The sequence below is a fragment of the Lissotriton vulgaris genome, chromosome 11 (assembly GCF_964263255.1).
Source record: "Lissotriton vulgaris chromosome 11, aLisVul1.2, whole genome shotgun sequence".
Taxonomy (NCBI): Eukaryota; Metazoa; Chordata; class Amphibia; order Caudata; family Salamandridae; genus Lissotriton; species Lissotriton vulgaris.
Genome location: NC_141699.1, coordinates 993,810,338 through 993,829,686, shown reverse-complemented (window position 1 = coordinate 993,829,686; position 19,349 = coordinate 993,810,338). Strand labels below are relative to the sequence as shown.

Here is a 19,349-nt window from a genome sequence, read left to right as displayed (position 1 = left end):
GCGGCGTCGCCACGGTCCCGCCGGAGGAGCGTCCAGACCGCAGGTAAGCTGACCCGTTTCCCCACCCCGAAGCCGACTCCACTGAGGCCCCGTCGTCTGCGCTGAGGGAAGACAACTGAGCGCGGGGGTGACCGGACGGATCGCTTCACAGAACAAGTAAGCAGGGATCAAGGGGAGAGCGGGAGGCGGCAGCACCTGCTGGCCAGGAGCCCGGAAGCGGCCACATTAAAAGAACGATCCGATTAACTGAGGAGCTGCCGGGGATTAGGAAACGAGAACTTGGCCTCGGACTCTCTTAAAATATTGGCATTGATTATACCCAGTTCACTAACGGAAGGGGGGAAGCAGCGAGCAGGGGAAACAAAGAGTTAAGCTCCGGTGCCTGACAAAATAGTATTGCAAGTTGGGCAAAAGGGTGCCAGTAACAAACAGGGCCCAGTCGCAGCCACCCGTCCAGTTAGTCCTTTGCCTAGCGGCAGTTCCCATCAGGAAGGTGTAGCCATAGATTAGATATAGGGCAGCACCATTAACTTGCCTTATCTCTTCTAGCCATCTAGCTGGCTGCCTGAACTGTGAGGAGCGCAGCTGGGGGTGTGGAAACCTATTGAGCTGCTCTGGAATCTGAGAGGAGAGGGGTAAGGTACATGCCAAGATTGTAAGAAGTTGCGCATTGAACCTGTAATGTGAATTTTCCCTTCTGTAACCATTGATTGAAGAAGTAATTTTGTGGAATTGACAGTAACTTATCTCAAGTGAAATGTACCTGTGATATAGCATTGCTATAGTGAGAAGTGTATTGAAGTCTGTGTAACATGTGTGAATTTATGCTGAGCCAAATGTAAACAGATTTTGCATAAGAAACCGAACAATCATTATTTTTATAAAAGGTACTGGTATTTTTCTAAACTGGTGTAGTGTCTTTTATTTTAGTGGTCAATCATTGGGTTACTGTGAGTGGGTTCTGTAAGCACTTAACCAACGCCTAGAGTTTAGCTGTTTCCTCTACTGTTCCAGGCTACCCTATGTAGTCTAGGATACCCTAGGTCTAACATAATTGGTGTTTCAGCGGTGGGATCACGGATTTGTGCTTACACTCACTTAGTAGTAACTCAGTGCCTACCACGGGACCACACCTGGAGTTTACTCCCTGCGGCCCTCCTAATCTGAATTTTGCTTTTTCTAAATTGACTTCTGGTGGTGGGTGGAGGTTGACCCCAGGTCACTTTTTGGATTTCTCCTGGGTAAAAGTTTATCCTCTAAGTGGAAATGGAGGTAAATGTGGAAGAGCTGGAAAACTATACCGTGACCCAACTAAAGGACTGGTGTCAGCAGCAAGGGGTGTTTTTTAAGAAAGGCGCCAGGAAAGGTGAGCTGCTGACCAGTATCTGGGCATGGGTGGAGGCTCATTCCGGGGAGGAAATAGATCCAGAGGGGAGTGACCGGGACACTGTCCTTGAGACCGCAACACTGTACCAGGCGGGAGGGGGGAACCTTTTAACAGGTCCTTGGACACCTTCCAGAGTGGGCAGCAGCGTCTCGGAGAGGGGTTTGACCGACGCCGAGCTAGAAGATAGGAGGGAGGAGAGGAAGATGAGATTAGAACTAGCCAGGATGGACATGGAAAGGGAGGATAAGAGGTTGGCACATGAGCGAACCATCAAAGAGATGGACCTACAAGCCCTAAACCTAAGGTCCCCCAAATCTGAGAATGGTGGCAGCGATACCAAGGCAAGCATCAGAGAACCCAGACCCTATTTACCCAAAGATGTCATGGCTAGCTATGTACCCAGTGATGATATTGCAAAATGGCTAGCCGCCTATGAGGTCTCACTGAGGGCCCATGGGATCTTGGAAGCCCACTGGGGGGGTGGGTTATATAAATACATGCCACCCACTGGCAGGGATACCTTGTTGGCTCTGGAGCAAAGTGAGCAGACCTACTACCCTGCTATGAAGGTGGCGCTGATAAGGAAGTTTGGGCTAACCCCTGAGAAGTATAGGCAGAAGTTTAGGGGTAGCCACAAACTGGGCACGCAGAACTGGGTGGACTTTCTGGATTACACCAGGAAGGCCTTGGAGGGTTGGGTGAAAGGCAGCGAGGTAGGGGACTATGAGGGTTTATATGACCTCATACTCAAGGAACACCTACTCGAGAAATGTCTTCCCGAGCTATGACAGCATCTGGTGGACAGCAAGCTGACCAGCCCCAGGAAGCTTGCTGAGGAGGCGGACATCTGGGTTAGTACCCGGGTGTCAACTAAGGGGACTGGAGGGGATTCCCAGAAGTCTGGACAGGGAGCCCCCCAGAAGAAAGAGGGCGGGGATAATAAGAGGGAGTTCTCAAAAGGTCCACAAAATACTTCACACGGAAGGGGCAGAGGATTCATCCCTAAGAGTAACCCCCCTCGCAACCCTAATCCTGGCCAAAGCCAGCAGCCCAGGGTTGTTCATTGTTTTGAGTGTGGTGGTGTGGGACACTATAAGGGAGATGTGAGATGCCCAAAAAGACCACCCCCTCCCACTGGAGGAAAAACCCCGGGAATAACTAGTGTAGTGCTCGGGGAGGAGATGCCTTTGGGTAACGGAGGGGAGCGGGCGGGTGTCACCTTAGTGTCCCTGGGTGATAAGGAGATGGTGCCAAAGACCCAGCTGCCCTCTAATACTACCAAGTATGAGCAGTGGGTCACCATCAATGTCCGTAGAGGGGAGGCTCTGAGAGACACAGGAGCCAGTATGACTATGGTAAGGAGTCAACTGGTGTCCCCAGAGCAGGTCATCCCAGATGTACTCCATCCCGCCGTGATGGCTGACGGCAGATTGGGCCACTATCCGGTGGCCGAGGTTCCCTTTGAATGGGGAGGGGTTGCAGGTCCACTTCGAGTTGCCGTAAGCCCTGCCGTGCCTGTTGACTGCCTGTTAGGAAATGATATGGAGCACAATGCTTGGAGGAGGGTGGAGTACCAGACTCACTCTGAGATGCTGGGACCCCCTGACTGGGCCTGTGTCAGCACAAGGTCCACGACTGCCCGAAGGGGGAGTTCACTTACGCTGGAGCCTGGAACAATGGCCCAGCCGGCTGCCAGAGAGGAGAAGGACAGGAGGCCGGAGGACCCTGCCTCGGCATCTCCACCTCGTGAGACAGACGGGCCACCTGCGGAGGTGGATCTGGAGTCCTCAGGGGAGAATATTGCTTCCTTGGAGAACCTACCCATCCCTACTGAATGGTATGTGGAGGGAGGTCCTTCCCGGGAAGAGTTCTGCAAAGCTCAGAAGGAGTGTCCTACTCTTGAGGGGCTGCGGCAACAGGCCAAAGCCCAGGCAGCAGGAAACATTGGGGGGAGCTACCAGATTTACTGGGAGGATGGACTTCTCTATAGTGAGCCCAAGGCACCTGGACATGGTTCATCCAGGGCCTTGGTGGTACCTCAATGCTTTAGAGCCTTCCTTTTGGAACTGGCTCATGAGATACCATTGGCAGGACACCTAGGACAGGACAAGACCTTTGCCCGGCTTGTCCCCCACTTCTACTGGCCTCGAATGAAAGTGGCGTCTGATACATATTGTCGGACGTGTGTGTCCTGCCAAGCCAGTGGGAAAACAGGGGTGAAGCTAAAAGCTCCCCTGGAACCACTACCTGTCGTTAGCACCCCCTTTGAGAGGGTGGGCATCGACATTGTAGGGCCATTGGATCCACCAACTTCAGCTGGTCACCGGTTCATCCTGGTTTTAGTGGATCATGCCACCCGGTACCCGGAGCCAATACCTCTGAGGACCATTACTGCACCCGCAGTGGCAAGGGCCCTAATGGGGATCTTCACCCAAGTGGGTTTCCCCAAGGAGGTTGTGTCCGACAGGGGGACTAACTTCCTTTCAGCATACATGCGGGCTATGTGGAAGGAGTGCGGTGTTACCTATCGGTTTACCACCCCTTACCACCCACAAACCAATGGTCTTGTGGAAAGGTTTAATAAAACCTTGAAAGGCATGATAAGAAGTCTGCCTGAGAGCCTGCGGAGGAAATGGGACGTCCTCCTACCCTGTCTCTTGTTTTCTTACAGGGAAGTGCCACAGAAGGGAGTGGGCTTCAGCCCCTTCGAACTTTTGTACGGGCACCCTGTACGGGGTCCTCTCAGCCTGGTGAAGGACGGATGGGAAAAGACTCCCAGGAAGCTTCCCCAGGACGTGGTGAGCTACATGCTGGCCTTCCGGAGCCAAATGGCTAAGTTGTGGAAGCAAGCTTCTGACAACTTGGAGGCCAGCCAAGCAGTTATGAAGGAGTGGTATGACCACAACGCTCACCCAGTGGAACTGGAGCCTGGACAAAAAGTGTGGGTAATGGAACCTGGAGAGCTAAATGCCCTCCAGGATCGTTGGACAGGCCCCTTTGAGGTATTGGAGAAAAAGGGTAAATCCACCTACTTGGTGGATCTTAAGACCCCGAGACAGCCCCACAGAGTGCTGCATGCCAATCGCCTCAAGCCACACCATGAGAGGCCCGAGGTTGTCTTAATGATGGTGACCGATGGAGCAGAGGAAGAGGAAAGCGAACCTCTCCCTGATCTTCTCTCGTCCCAAGAAAAGGATGGGTCGGTGGAGGGAGTGATTCTCTCACCATCCCTGACTCCTGAACAGCAGAGAGATTGCCGCCAGATCCTGGAGCAATTTTCTTCTCTGTTCTCCCTTGTCCCGGGTAGGACCCCCCTGTGTACCCATGACGTGGACACAGGAGACAGCCCACCTGTGAAGTCTAAGATCTACCGGCTGTCGGACAAGGTGAAGGCCAGCATCAAAAGTGAAGTCGCTAAGATGCTGGAGCTAGGAGTGATTGAACCTTCTAGTAGCCCTTGGTCTAGTCCGGTGGTTTTGGTACCAAAAGCTGCCCCGCCGGGCACCACACCTGAATTGAGATTCTGTGTGGACTACCGAGGACTAAATTCAGTAACCAAGACAGACGCTCATCCCATCCCTAGGGCGGATGAACTTATTGACCGGTTGGGAGCTGCCCAATACTTAAGTACCTTTGACCTAACTTCAGGGTACTGGCAGATTTCCCTTACTGAGGGGACGAAGGAAAGGTCAGCCTTCTCTACACCTCAGGGACACTACCAGTTCTGTGTGATGCCCTTTGGGCTCAAGAACGCCCCTGCCACTTTTCAGCGGCTGGTGAACAAGGTCCTTTCTGGTATGGAAGCTTTTTCTGCTGCTTACCTGGATGACATTGCTGTCTTCAGTAGCAGCTGGGAGGACCACTTGCAACACTTGCAAGCTGTTCTGCATGCCCTGCAACAGGCTGGCTTGACAATCAAGGCCAGCAAGTGTCAGATCGGTCAGGGGTCGGTGGTGTACCTAGGTCACTTGGTGGGCAGAGGGTCGGTGCAGCCCCTCCAGGCAAAGATTGAGGCTATCATAGCCTGGGAGCCCCCCAAGACTCAAACTGAGGTCCGAGCCTTCCTGGGCCTCACTGGATACTACCGTCGCTTCGTGAAGGGGTATGGCACCATCGTGGCACCCCTCACTGAACTTACTTCCAAGAAACAACCCCGATGGGTAGTCTGGACGGAGGCTTGCCAGCGAGCCTTCATGACCTTGAAGCAAGCATTGTGTTCCGCTCCAATACTCAAGGCCCCTGATTTTGCTAGAGAATTCATTGTCCAAACAGATGCGTCAGAACATGGCATTGGGGCAGTGTTATCGCAGCTAAATGATGAGGGCTTGGATCAACCCGTGGTTTTCCTGTCTAGGAGACTACTCCCCAGGGACCGGAGGTGGAGTACCATTGAGCGAGAAGCCTTTGCGGTGGTTTGGGCTCTGAAGAAGCTGCGTCCATACTTGTTTGGTTCGCACTTCCTAGTTCAGACCGACCACCGACCCCTTCGTTGGCTAATGCAAATGAAGGGGGAAAATCCCAAGTTGTTAAGGTGGTCTATCTCCCTACAGGGAATGGACTTTCGGGTGGAACACCGGCCTGGATCGGACCATGCCAATGCAGACGGTCTATCCAGGTATTTCCGCCTTAGTGATGAGAACTCCCAAGGGATTGGGTAGCTCTCCCCACTTTCAGCTGGGGGGGACGCGTGTTAGACCTGTCTGCATCTGGGGATGTTCTAACCAACATTATTTATTTTTGTCATCCATAGCCTCCCAGTGTTTCTATTTTTATTTTTTATATAACCACCAGGATTTTTCAGTGCTGTCAGGGGGCTAGGTGTTCCTTGACCATGACGCCATTTTCCCCTCATATTCTGTGAGGCCTAGTTATGCTCCTGGAAAATCTAGGGACACTCAGGAACCTAAAATGGTGTCCACCAACTGCCATAACGGACATTCCAGAGGAACAGGCCCATAGGCTAATATGAGGAAGGTTCCAGAAACATCCAGTGGCTTCCAGAGGTCTCAGGCCACTCTATAAAAGGCCAGTGACCAGCAGCCATTTTGTGCAGTCTCAGGAGTGACCAGTGAGGAGAGAGGCGACTTGAGGAGGAGGATTGCGCACCAGTGGTGACCAGATCGACCTGTGGGCCGGCTGTCGCGTGTTGGGAAGTGCCCCCTTTCAGGCTGACCAAACCCCACTGTCACACCATCCATAAAGTGTGACCAGAGACTTTGTGACTAGTTTGTAGAGCACCGGGTCGTGTTGTGAGAAGACCCTCGTAAATTGCGACAACGCGACCCCTTTTGTGTGTCCTGTACACCTGCCCTGAAGGCTGTGGGCAGATCTGGTGGACATTGAATCAGCGCTGTGCCACCCGGCTGAGGAACGTTAGTCACATTCCTTACACTAGTGACCGGCTCTCATCCTGTGGAGAAAGGCGGTGAAAACAGCGGAGACTCCTACCTGTGAGGAGCGCCAACAGCACGTCTGACCCAGGCACGAGGGAAGTGCCCAGCTGTTCCGTGTATTGACGGAAGAAATCATCGTGGGAGAGAAGGCGGAGTCCGGAGCCAGGAGGAGGCCGGCGCCGCCGGAAGAAGCGCGCCTGAGGCGGAGCCTGTCTGCAGGAAGGACTCAGCCGCGTCATTGAAGAAGCGCCCGAGGCGGAGCTCCAACCTGAGGGAGCGCGGAAGGAAGCTGCGGCGTCGCCACGGTCCCGCCGGAGGAGCGTCCAGACCGGCAGTAAGCTGACCCGTTTCCCCACCCCGAAGCCGACTCCACTGAGGCCCCGTCGTCTGCGCTGAGGGAAGACAACTGAGCGCGGGGGTGACCGGACGGATCGCTTCACAGAACAAGTAAGCAGGGATCAAGGGGAGAGCGGGAGGCGGCAGCGCCTGCTGGCCAGGAGCCCGGAAGCGGCCACATTAAAAGAACGATCCGATTAACTGAGGAGCTGCCGGGGATTAGGAAACGAGAACTTGGCCTCGGACTCTCTTAAAATATTGGCATTGATTATACCCAGTTCACTAACGGAAGGGGGGAAGCAGCGAGCAGGGGAAACAAAGAGTTAAGCTCCGGTGCCTGACAAAATAGTATTGCAAGTTGGGCAAAAGGGTGCCAGTAACAAACAGGGCCCAGTCGCAGCCACCCGTCCAGTTAGTCCTTTGCCTAGCGGCAGTTCCCATCAGGAAGGTGTAGCCATAGATTAGATATAGGGCAGCACCATTAACTTGCCTTATCTCTTCTAGCCATCTAGCTGGCTGCCTGAACTGTGAGGAGCGCAGCTGGGGGTGTGGAAACCTATTGAGCTGCTCTGGAATCTGAGAGGAGAGGGGTAAGGTACATGCCAAGATTGTAAGAAGTTGCGCATTGAACCTGTAATGTGAATTTTCCCTTCTGTAACCATTGATTGAAGAAGTAATTTTGTGGAATTGACAGTAACTTATCTCAAGTGAAATGTACCTGTGATTTAGCATTGCTATAGTGAGAAGTGTATTGAAGTCTGTGTAACATGTGTGAATTTATGCTGAGCCAATGTAAACAGATTTTGCATAAGAAACCGAACAATCATTATTTTTATAAAAGGTACTGGTATTTTTCTAAACTGGTGTAGTGTCTTTTATTTTAGTGGTCAATCATTGGGTTACTGTGAGTGGGTTCTGTAAGCACTTAACCAATGCCTAGAGTTTAGCTGTTTCCTCTACTGTGCCAGGCTACCCTATGTAGTCTAGGATACCCTAGGTCTAACAAAAGGTATGTGAACATTTGTCCCAAAATGAAACCAATTAGATCCTACATTTTAGCTCCAAAGTAGCGGGGTAATTTTGGGGTTTGGCAGAGAGGAATGATCAAAGTAAAACTCCACAGTTCTCATGTTTCACCAAACCCATGGTTCCTCTGCTGCATCTGGAGGTTGGGAAGCACCCAGTCTCAAACAGGTGAGCGTCAGTGGGCTATGCCACCACAAACCTTCTGCAGCCAACCACCCCACACGTCCATAACAGGCTCGCAGGCTAATGAAAATCAGAAGTTCCACGTTATTTAGGACGGGGGTTCCAATTTCTTTTTTCTTGACCATAGGCATTGTTCACTTGTCCAGAAAAAAAGCCAACATTTCATTGACATGCCTTGGGAAAATTCATCAGGTTCATGTCTTTTTGGTTTCTTATGAATCAATCTGCACTTGGAGTTTGAATCTGAGAAACATCAGCATTACAGAGCGGAACCATAACTTAGAGGCCCATCTTAGCACTAATTGTTTGCCAACAGTGCTCCTGCAGTGTCAAAGAGATGCACTTTAGGCAAAAAGGGTGCACCCAGCCAGTCATTTCACCGACGTGCTGTTGGACGATAGCCTGCCGCCTGAGGAATTTTGTATTTACGAGTTAAGCCCCTGCCTTCCCGGAGGGAACCTGCTACTGCCGGGACTCCCGGGAGTTTCTGTGCAACTTTGAGGAAGTCTCCCTCGATCCGGACTATAGCCCCCATATTCCACGGAGGGGATACGATTAGACTTGGACTCCCATGTTTTTCCCTGCCTGACCAGAGGAGGTTTTGCCTTTCTTTAGCACTGTGATTTGTCTCCATACCGACTTTTTCATTATTGAGCTATTCGTTATTCATTCTCTAGCCCAACTTTGGCCATCTGTGTTCGTGGGATCCTGCCCTGGAGGGCGTGTGTGGGCCCCCATATCGAGTTGATTCTCCGCCTGTTACATTTCTGGACGCTGTAGAGTAGTTCCGCTCCGCTGTGGACTGCTGGAGATGTTATAAAGTCATATGTATTATTTCTGAAGTGACAGCCCTGAGTATCTATATATCTACAATTTGGATAGATTATTTGAACATTGAACACTGAAGAATTCTACGCTCTTGAAGAAATTGTTTATATTTCCATTGCGCCCTGACGAAGGATTTGTGGATACTTGTCCTTTCCGAAACGCGCGTCGGCGCTCTTTGTTTGTATTTATTTGTGTTTTTGTCTGTAATGTGTTACAATTGTATATGGTTTTGTGGTTGCCTGTGAGGATGCTTGGTTGCTTGAGGTTGCTTGGGGGCTGCATGATATATCTATTTTATTAAATTATATTGTATATACTTTTTATGCAAAAAAAGTCATGATTAATGGATAAAAAATAAAGTGATATGTTTTTCAAATAAATGTTCTTGTGCGGGACAATGTTCATATAAAGAAATTGATGGATATATTACCTATAGATTAATAGTTTCTAGGAAGAGGCCTCTGTGTTTGTTGCTGCACCCAGCCAGCAGACAACTCTCTATTTGGTGGGTGGGTTGGTACACGCTGATAGGGCCTCTGCACCCCCAGCCTTTGTGCGGCCCACCCCGCAAAACACAAAGGATGCTCTAGCCATCTTTACATCTGTTTGTCAGAACACTGCCTACAGAAATATCGAAAGATTCTGGAAAACCAAACCTGGCAGTTTGGTTGCATCGACAAACCCTATGATGCCTGGCATGATAGATGACTGGCAGAAAAGTTTTTTAGTTTGGATCATTTGTTTTGTTGATGATCTAGGTGGCTTTGTCCTATAAGACTGGTTACATCTTGTCCAAGATACGCTGGATTGATAATGGCGCACGGAGACCCTGATGAAGTGCAGCACCCTGGACAATATTCATCCAAAGCAAAATAACTGCATCATTGAACAAGGACATCAGAATGTTGCTTAGCTATTGTGGTGCATCAGGAAGTGATATGGACAATTCTTCATAAGTCACAAGAGTGCTTTCGCTTACATATCTGTTTCCGCAACACATGATGTTAGATTAACATGTGGACACAACTTCTTCCAAAGGTTTCCAGAGAGCTGGACCACTTTGTTTCATGAGCCAGAGCTCTTTGTAGAACTATTTGTTTTGAAGTGATTTGAAGTGATTTAGCTGGCAGGCTTGTAACAGTAGATACAGAGAAGAGAATTTTTCCTTAGTGAAGGGCCCATACTATTGGCAAGAAGTGATGCTCTTTCTGATGTATGGAATGTCTCTGGTGGACGCTATGCTCTGCTGTTGGTAGGCTTGAATACCACGAAGAAGGGCTTTGTGCTCTGAAACCCCAGTATAAATCCAGGTTCTGTCTTTAACTCTACATATGTTATAACTCTCAAAGCACTTGGTACTCCAGTAAAAAGTCTGTTCTATGTTACAATAATTTCCATGTTGTTTATGGTGGGCCAGCAATTTCCGGTTCCAGTCGTTAAAGACATATGTGCATATTACCATTCCTAGGGAAGGCATTCAGAGTCACCGTACTAAGATTATGTGGTGACATGACTTGTGTGGGAGCTGAGCCTTCACCATAGAAGCAACATGCAGGAACTGACACAGGTCATACAGGTCCATGTATATGATTCACCAATAATACATGATAGGGGCCATTTTCGTCTTCCTCTGGAGGCACCGATGCTGTGGATATCAGTATCCTGTTGAGCCGCAGGGTAGGAATTACACCAGCACGTAATGCTATGCCAAGTGTGAGACTAGGCCCATGAGAAATAAGGGACCTTTTAATTAGTGTCAAACAAGGAAAACAATTCTTGCCCTTAACATTCACTCACCTGCAGTCCCTGACTCTGACTGCGGCATCAACAAGGAAAGTTGCTTCCTGTGAGTGGTATACATGCTGCGGGGGGTCCAGAGTAACCCTGGGCGTAGTTCACGTAGTAGCGCTACGCTTAGCAACGCGAAGTGCACTTCGCGCTACGCGAACTGCGTAGTGCACTGTGCAAAATGCCGCTCGCACTGATTGCATAGTGCCGTATGCTTGTAAGCTCTGTGCAATCAGTGCAAACCACATCTTGCACAGTGCAAGCGGTCGTTTTCTGCTGCTCGAGTAGATTTCTACTCGAGTGGCAGCTTTCTCAACGTGGACTGGTAGTTTCTCATCGCGAGCGGTTGCGAGCATACGCGACCACTCGCAATGAGAAACCTGACCTCCCCGCTTTGAAAATCTCGCTGGGAGGTTTATTTTCCATGCTCGCGATTGGCAACTTGATGTTGCTGATTGCGAGCGAGGAAAAAGTCTCGCCGGGATGTCATTTTGCGTGCTTGCGGTTGCCAACTTGATATTGAGGACCGCGAGCAAGCAAAAAATGACAGCTACGCGTGTTTGCACTATGCTACGTGCAAGTTTCGTATTGCGAAGTAGCGCAAACTTCGCAAACTATACGAACGTAGGGTAGTACTTTGCCCGGGGTTAATCCAGAGGTGGAGACTACTGCGCTTACTCAGAGGAGAGGTAGGAGCAGTACTCGCACAAAAGTCAGTGTAGCTGCAGACTAGTCACCTCAAAACCAGGCCAAGTGGCACACCCTCTGGGACCACTTCTGTCCTCCTACTCCTGTACCCACAGGCCAGATGAAGAAGTGTGGTTGGGCATTACAACACAGTCACACCTGCACAATAGAATCTGCGAAGCAGAAGAAGGGTGACCAATATGGGCAAAGCCCCCCCCCACACTTATTTTACTGCTTTCTAATGTTTTTCTACTTTAGCTAATTAGCGGTAAAATTAACAAAAAAAATATGCTGATAGTACCAGTTGGTGGATTGCTTGGCTGCCTGTCTGTCATACTGAGGGTAGGCGGGTAGCAGTGGCGAAGGAAGGGGGAGGCAGTGGGTGCTGGCCACCCCGGGTTTTATCACTCGGGGAGGTGACTAAATGGCAAAAAAATGTGTTTTAAACACATATTTTTGCCATTTTGTCAAAACACATATTTTTGCCATTTTGTCAAGCCGGGGGTGGCAAGAAATTTTTTGCATGGGTTACCACCTGACCTTGCTACGCCACTGGCAGGTAGTACGGAAGCATGTAGCTTCTCGTGCACTTATGCGCATGCACAAGCCAGATGAGGCCTGTGAGGTCATCATCTCACAAAAGTCACCGCTTCCTATGCTCATGGCCTCCTTCTGGAAGTAAAGTTAGCCCTGGGCCCTTTGGGCCTCATCGCTGCAGTGCCAAGATGTTATGCTATGTTAATTATTTTATTAAGCGCGACTGTTACCCTTGGGTGTCCTGGCGCTAACTGCTATCCTGATGAGGGGAGAGTCTAGGAAAAGATTAGAACAGCCAGATCTTAAGCATTTTCCTGAACACCAGCAAATCGGTGCTGTTCCTCAGAAAAAAGGACGCTGATTCCACGCCTTTGCAGCACCTACCACAAAGCTTTTCCCACCCCAACGAGCTCTTTTCGCGTGTGGAACTTTGACCAGCTTTTGAGCAGATGATCGTAGCGGTCTGGGAGGAGTATGCCATTAAAATTGTTCCTGCAGGTAGCCTGGTACTTGATTGTGAAGTGATTTAAAAACTAGATTTAGGGATTTTAATTGAACTTGTTGCCTTACTGGCAACCAATGAAGTCTGCGGATTTCATTAGAGATCGGGGCAAATTTTGGTAAGCCAGATAGCAACCTAGCGGCGGTGTTCTGCAGCATCTGGAGTCTATGCAGCAGACTCTCTTGCATGTTTAGATAGAGGCTGTTGCAATAGTCCAGGCGTGACATAATCAAAGCCGTAACCACCGTTTTCCGACTCTCCTTGGGCAGAAAAGGAAGGATTTTCTTAGTAGTCCTAAGAGTAAACATCGTAGATGATACAATGGTGTTGACTTGCCTTTTCACGTCCAATTTCTCATCCAAGTACAATCCCAAGTTTTTCACTTGCTTAGAAGGTGCTAGGAGGGGCCCCAAGGAGTCAGGCCAGCATTCAGGGGTCCACAGGTTGAGATCATTCCCAAATAGGATGACTTCAGTCTTGCCTGAGTTTAGTTTAAGGCAGTTACTGGTTAGCCAACAACCGACTGCCTCCATACAGTTGTGTAGCCTGTGGCTTGTGCTCCTTTCTAATCCTGGGAGAAGTGATACCACTATCTGCGTATCGTCTGCATAAGAGTTAAGATGGAAGCCAAAATATCTAATCAATGGAGCCAGCGACGATACGTAGACATTAAATAGGGTAGGACTTAACGATGACCCCTGTGGTACCCCACATGGCAACTGAAAAGGGGAGAAACAGAAATTACCTAACACCACTATTTGCTGATGGTCGGAGAGAAAGGATTTTAAAACCCTCCAGGTAGTCTTCTCTACTCCGCAGGCTGACAATCGGTCCATCAAAATATCATGATGGACTGTGTCAAACGCTGCGGAAAGGTCCAGCATAATCATCACCGCTCTGCCCCCCTGATGCAAGATTTTCCTGATCTCATTAGTGGACTTGAGGAGGGAAGTTTCAGTGCTGTGGCCCTCCCGAAAGCCTTAATGGGTATAGTCGAGTATTTCCGCACTTTGAAGGTACTTACTCACATGACTGTTAATCCATTTTTCAAGCATTTTAGCAGGAAAGTGGAGGCGGGATAGATATCTCCATCAGGGTCTGGAGGCTCAGCAATGCCCATCCTTTCACAACTTAGCTTGGGTGGTTGTTAGCTAGCACCTCACTAACACCACCCCAACCTGTGATGAGTGGTGAAAGGGAGGCGTTAACACAGGAGAGGCAGCATTTAGAAAGGCAATGTCCTGCAGCTTGCCTCCTGCATAGGCACAAGTTGTGATAACGGGCTGTGCAAGTGCCAACTCTGAATTTCCTGCGCTGTTCTGAGGTATTGCGCGTTACTAAAGTGCGCAGTTCATACAGAACAGCCCCAGCCAGCTAGGAATAATGTGTTGGCATCTGCGAAGCTGTTGGTGTCCTACGTCTTACAGAGAGAAAAGTTCTTCTAGGGTGGTAAGATAGCTGAGTGGTCTGCTTGCTCATGGGAGAGATCTGTGAGAAGCATGCAAGTTACCATTTTGAAACTTGGTCAGCCTGTTTAATGCGCCTAAGAACAATAACTACTTTCAAAACGCAATTTAGTTTATGGTATAATGTGTGTGGTAACGTTATCTGTTTTTTTATTTTTTGCAAATTTCATGTGGAAGTGCTTCAATGAACGCTGAATATAAATGCCCATGTATATATATATATATATATATATATATATATATATATACACACACACACACACACACACACACACACATGTACTGAAGGTGCTGCATTTTTAATACATATGTAAAGAAAATGTATATGATTGATGACCAATGGTGATTGGTCAATGTGTTACATGGGCATTTTTTTTAGTTAATCTGCTCGTGTCCGGGCCTGCTGAGAAAAAAGCCTTCCGTTATGGGCTCGTCCACCCTAGAGGCGGAGGGCATGGTACCTTGTAGTTTGCCACCTTTACAGCCATGCTTTTGCAAGAGGCTTATTGCGAGCGCAAGCCTACAGAACACCCTCCTGGGTCATGTGCTCTCCCCAATGTGACTTATCCACAGTGGGGACGTCACTAGTGTTTCAATTACTTAGTAGTAATCTTCACTACCCTGATTCCTAGTCCCCCTCCTCGCAGTCCTTACGTAGAAAGGCATTCTGCCTACAGGCAGAATGCTTACACTCTATGGGATGTAATTCCAGCTTTCTTTGTCCTCTTTCTACTTCTATAAAAATGTTAAAGAACACCTCAGCTCCTGTATATTACATGATCCAAAGATTGGAAGTGCAAAACTTAGGAGGGAGGGAGGCTTGTGGACTGAGACAAGGAGGACTATGAGTCAGGATGCTAAAGATTACCGGTAAGTAATTGAAACCAGTGCCTTGTTTGTAAAATAATAAGTGCCAGGGCGCTAACCAGGAGGCCAGTGCAGCTTGCGCCACTCATTGTCCGACATCGTACCAATAGCGAACCAAAACAACTACTAACCATCTCTCTCACCTGCAAGCGCATCAGTTAGGATTATTCCAGGTCCCCACAGCTAAAGGAATGGCTGGGGAGACAGGCATTAGTATGTGAGGAAGTACTCACCGATGCGGTCCCGTGGGCCGATAATCTCCAACGGACTTCAAAGACAACAACACCCGATCCTGATCCATGTCGTCTTTTCCTCTCCCTACAGAATGGCTGAGAGGCAGAACCCGGAAGAGGACGGCGGCAACCCCGGAAGTGGAAAACGGGGTCCAATGAAAACGGAGCACTGCGTGGACAGAGGCGGGTTTTCGAACGAAGGAGAAGAGCGGGAGAAGACGTCGGGAAAGGTGACGCTAGGAGAGAAGTTGAACCGGAACCGAGAAGACTGCAAGGAGAAGCCCAGGAGCGGAGAAGCCCAGGACGAGGAAGCGGACGAGCCCTGGAGTGAGGAGTGGTGGATCCCACCGGAGGACGCTGAAGAGCGGCCGCGGACTCAGGAGAGTTTGCGGCAGGAGTCGGTGAGTTAAGGGTTACCACGCTATCTTGGGAAGCAGGGACTATACGGGAGGGTAGCGGGTGGAGCGGGTGGACACTGTAGGGTGGCGGGTGGAATGTACTTCGCTATTGTTCACAGTGAACCGCTATCTTCCTTGTCAATTACAGTAAACCTGTAACAGGATTCGTAACAGTGGCCATTAATTGTCAGTGATTAGAAAACTGACTAGAAAACCTGAAACAGACTTGTAATGGTGGATATTGAGTATATGTGATTAGATACCCTGACTTTCTGTTCAAACCTTTGTAGAAAGTATCATAAGATACCCAACCTCTATGTTGAAATCACTTGTTAATAAGTGAAAGTCATTTCTTTAAGGTGAGGGTTCCTCACCAGACTCTTGAATTACTTTTTCCTTCCCATGGTTCCTTATCCTCACTACTACCCTAGTTTAAAATTCACAACCCCAACTGTCTTACGCTGAGCACAAACGAGGTGCGGTGACGGGTTAAAACTTCCCTGATAAAAGGTAAACTAGTGTTCTGACGACTCCCTCTCTTTCCTCTTTTATGAGCCTCCGGGGAGCACCCTTCGATTCCGAAGACGAAGAGCCAGGACCATTGCCAAATACTGAAGAGGATTCCCAGGAAGAAGACTATTGTGACGCCCGGACATCTGTTTTACCTGACCCTACACTTATTCAAAATAAACCTTTGCCTGTTCGCAATCTTATTCAGCCTCCTCGCCTGTATATTAGACCCGCACTCCCACATAGTATTTTTTTATGTATATGGTATTCATAAACAACCATTGTTCTGCTCCTCTTTAAATTAGATAAGCAGCGCCACCATGTGGCAGACTGCCATAAGTGTGGTGCTGATAATTAAGTGCCGTACCGAGCACCTGAAACCAATTAAGTGGCGGTGCAGAGCACGGAAACCACTGGCTCAAATTAAGCACTGATTGAAATATTACCATCTTGTCCTCCTCACCCCAGTTCTTATGTAGCAAGGATGTACCAAGCTTTAAAAATAAATGCACAGACAATCCATGATGCAGAAACACCTGTTTTGTTACTGCAACAATTATTTCATTGCTGCGTGCAAAACAGTAGAAGAAAATTTCCGAAAATCTAAAGTGAAAAGATCCATATTGTAGTGTTTTTCCAACGGGTGATGAGGAGACCATGTGGTGGCCCTACAAATCTCTAGTAAGGATGCCCCTCCCGGTTCAGCCCAAGTTGCAGAGACCGCTCTAGTTGAATGGCCTTGTCAGAAGATAGAGGAGATTCATTCATCACCTTGTATGCCTGCGGAACCTCATGGCGAACCCACCATCCAATTGTCTGAGAATTGGCTTATTCTCTTTATTGCAGTGCCATATGATACAAAAAGTGACTTGGATATTCTAACATCTTTTGTACAATCCAGATATATTGGTGAAAGGAAGAAGGAATTTGAGCATTGTTGACTGTAAAACAGGAAGAACTACATGGAAGGATGAAGTAACTTTGTAAAGAAATTCAACGCCCAATCTTAAATTCACACTGGCTGGAAAGAAACACAAATAGAGAAAAGAATTACCCAACGCACTCAATTCCCCCAAACTCCTGGCTGACATTATTAAAAAAGGGAAACATCCTTTACATCGCGATGATTACACCGTGATGCATTTAGACGCTGACGCTGGCATTACAACGTAAGTATTACATCGACTTCCACTGGAGGGCGTTAGACCTTAAGGAATAGTAAGATTTACTATTCCAACACCTTCCCTACTGTACGTAGACTGGTGTTGGAATAGTAAATCTTACTACTACTAAGTCCAGTGCCCTCCAGCGCAAGTCGTTGTAATGACTTGCTTTGTAAAAACTGCGAGGTTACAAACCGCAATCATTTTGATCGCGTTGTAACATCACATATTCTTAAAAAAGCTGTCTTTGCAGATAACAAACCAATTTCCATTTCTTCTAGATGTTTGAAAGAAGGTAAATGCAATCCTTTCAAAACTTTTGACTGATCCCAAGAGAGAGAAGGTGCAGCTCCTGTTGACTTCTTTAGACAAAAACTTTTTTAAAGTTGTCATGTCAATGGTAATATATCTTTGCAGACTTGCCCGCCCATAAGAGCCATAATGGCCGCTCACTGAGCAGACAAGGAGAGGGCGCTAAGCCTTGCAAACCCCGTTTGGAGCAGGATTATGACTGATTTGCATTTGGCTTGGTCCAATTTGTGGTGGCATGGTGTGCAAAAAAACAATGGATTGGGAAGTGGCCCAAATAATTACCAGTGGTTGAGATTAGTTCAAACATTGCATCCATTATTTTTATGTATACTTTAGTGTGTCACCCTAAGACGGATGGTATGCCCAGATAAGGGTCATGGGAACACTGTGTCAGTGGAACCAAGCTGTACCAGGTTGATGAGGCCATAGCATGGCAAAACCTGTTCTGGGTGGCTCGTGTTCCAGTTCAGGAAGAAACTGCCTTGGCAGTTCAGTCTGGACTGTCCCGATTGGAGCAGGGTTAAGACTGATTTGTTTATGGTTGTGTCCAATCTGAGGTGTAATGGTGTGCAAAATAACAATGTATTGGGATGCGGCACAAGTAATTACCAATGGCTAAGATTAATGTATGCATTCCAACCATCACTTTTCTGTATACTTTAGTGTGTCGCCCTAAGTAGGATGGGTATTCCCAGACACAGGTCCCATGGACAGAGTCACTGGAACCAACCTTTCCCCGGATTATGAGCCCATAACTAGGGTGAAACTGGTCCTGGGTTGCTTGTGTTCCAGTTCAGGGAGGACCAGGCTTGGCAGTTCAGGCTGGACTGTTCCGATTGGAGCAGGGTCCAGACTCATTGGCAAATGGCTGGGTCCAAACTGTGGTGGCCTGGTGTGAGAAATAAGGATGCACCTCAGAGTAATTACCAGTGGCTGAGATTAATCCAAGCATTCCATTCATCACTTTTTTGTGTACTTGTATGCTATCTAGAGTAAGACATTATTGGCCCATCAACAGCACTACCCCTGCATGACAAAAATTCCTTGAAGGTTGGGCCAGTATCCTCTGATTAAACCCCTCACTTCTTTTCACTGCCTTTAGTGCACTCTTGATTGCACTGCATTTCGGCAGGAAAACCAATTTCAATATTGGTCTGTGGAGGAAGTACAATTTTGCCATTTTTTTTGCACCAGTGCCTTGAGGAAAGGGGGAGTCATCCACTCACTAAGATTAGTAGGGGGAAGCCTTCCACCCTGTCTTGTGCTCAGCCAATGGATTACATGACAGACACTTAGTCCTCCATCCTGAGTAGTGTGATACCCACCACAAATGCACTTCAGTGCATACCTATCAGTTGGCAGTGCTTAATTTGTAAATAAATAAAATAAAAAATAATAATACTTTTCGGGACCTAAAATGTCTCAGATGCCCGAGGGGTGCTGCTGAATGTCAATGTGGCTGACTACTAAGGATGCCTATTTTTGTTCCGCTTTGTCTCTGTTCTTCAATCACCTACAATTCTAGTCTCTTTACTTCACCCTTGGAAATTCGTTCTCATCCTGCTTTCTCCTTTTGTCACTGTTTTCCTCTCTTTATCCATTATCTGCCTCTCTCTCTCTCTCTCTCTCTTGCTCTGAGTCACAGTCTGAGGGTGAAAAATAAGTCCTGGTCCCCAAAAATGAGTGCAGCTGCCCACGACATCCAACCACCAGCCTAAATGAATCACTGCAAG

At 48.3% G+C, this 19,349-nt stretch overlaps 1 protein-coding gene across 1 annotated transcript in view; it reads right to left on the bottom strand.

The window, feature by feature from the left end:
• Positions 1–19,349, bottom strand: part of LOC147683839 (anosmin-1-like) — a 225,161-nt gene that overhangs the window by 38,252 nt on the left and 167,560 nt on the right. The gene's annotated exons all lie outside the window — the stretch shown is intronic.